This window comes from Belonocnema kinseyi, chromosome 1, assembly GCF_010883055.1.
Source record: "Belonocnema kinseyi isolate 2016_QV_RU_SX_M_011 chromosome 1, B_treatae_v1, whole genome shotgun sequence".
Lineage (NCBI taxonomy): Eukaryota > Metazoa > Arthropoda > Insecta > Hymenoptera > Cynipidae > Belonocnema > Belonocnema kinseyi.
The window spans coordinates 170864889-170866888 of NC_046657.1; positions in this window are offsets into that span (position 1 = coordinate 170864889).

Here is a 2000-nt window from a genome sequence, read left to right on the forward strand (position 1 = left end):
AAGGTTCATCCGAAAATAGTTGGATGCATAGAGAGATTGATGCCGCTTTGGAAAACCAGATTTACTATCTCATCTGGAAAAAATCGTGTGACAACTAACAAGTTCACGTTTCAGAGGTGTCTTTCAGGGTGACACCATGAGCCCACTCATCTTTTGCCTTACATTATTGCCACTATCTCTAGCACTGCGCCATTCCGACGGGTACTTGTGCGGCAAACCTGTAGATCGAAAGTACAAGGTCACTCATGTATTTTACATGGACGATCTTAAGATCTATGCTAAAAACAGAGAGCAACTGCATCTAGCTCTGGTGATTGTCGAAAGATATACTAAGGAAATTGGAATGGAATTTGGGTTAGACAAATGTATCAAGAAACTTATACATACCTGGGCGTGCCACGCAGCCGCATTCAGGATGTGACATCTATAAAGGATACTCTCCGAAGCAGATACAAACGTCTCATCCGACAGATTTGGTCTTCCGAACTGTCGGCGAGGAACAAAGTATTTGCAACGAACATGCTTGCCGTCCCGGTACTACTCTATACTCATGCATCTTAAGTCTTCTGTTCCGCGACTGTACATCTCACGCCGTCAAGGGGGTTGCGGAATATTGAGTCTTGAATTTCTTCACAACAGGATTATTCTGGATACAGCACATAGAGTTGCAAATGGAAGAGACCCTCTTCTGAAAATGGTCAGGAATCACGAAGAAGTGGGCAAAGGAGCATTTCTGTGCAAATCAGCGGAGGAGGCTGCTGAAACACTCGGACTTGACTTCAGCATTATGGGTGAGTAAAATGCATCAAATCTTATCTATCTCGAGTACTCACTCTTGAAAGCCCGGGTTAAGAAAGCACAAGAGAAAAACTTTCGTGAACAGCTCCTCGATAAGGGGATGCACGGTATCTTCCACAGAAACGTAAAAGATCAGTCAATGTCTTGTGAGCTAATGATGACAGATAAAGGGCGTGCCACGCACACCCCGAGCATTTAGCTCACATACTATCTAGTTGTCCAACTCACGCGGGAACGACCTACATTCAAAAGCACAAATGCGGCAATAAGAGTGCTTTATTACCATCTCTGTCACTCCTACGGCATTCACGTTAATATCACTCCTCTAAATGCTCCTAGGGAAATTGAGTCAATTGTCGAGAATGGGAAGTGCCGCATATACTGGAACTTTATATTCTCGACAATTGTTTCTGTTACTCACTCGAGGCCTGACATGGTTCTTCTTGACTTCGAGAAGCGAACCATGTTCGTTATCGAATTTTCGGCACCAGCTGACAAAAAGATCATAGCCAAGGAGAATAAAAAGAAAGAGAGGTATCGGGACCTTATAAGGGAGTTGCAATGATTGTACCCGGAATATTCTTTTAAACTGATCGTCCTTATCATCGGCGCTCTTGGAGGTGCCAAGCTTTCACTTGCTAATGGCCTAAAAAGCATCCCTGCGTGTCAACAATATGCTAGAACACTTGCGGGAAAAATGCAGAAGGCGGTTGTCCTTGGATCACTTCGTGTTCTTAGGGTGCACGAGGCTTTTGCTATATATATATATATGATGCGTAGGCATTTTGCTGAATCCGGCATTAGGCCCAAAGTAACCTCGGCAATAAGATGAATTTAAAGTCAGATCAATAACTATATATTTACTTAATTTGGCTATTTTCGACATTTGGCATATTGCCTGGTTCAGATATTTAAAAAGTCAATATATTAGCGGGTGCCAATAGAAAATTGCATATGCGTGTCTTATACATTTTTTAATATAAATTAATATATTTCAGATTGCATCGGAAAAAATATGAAATAATTTTAAAATTTCGTAATGTTATTCATCACTAAAAGATTATTTTCATTTGTACTTTTTTAATATAAATAATTTACTTTTTGTTTAAAAAATAGTTTCTTAAATAGGATCAAAAACATGTATCAGGGAATCTCTTAAGGATTATATGGAGGACTCAAAAACATGATATTTTTCAAACATA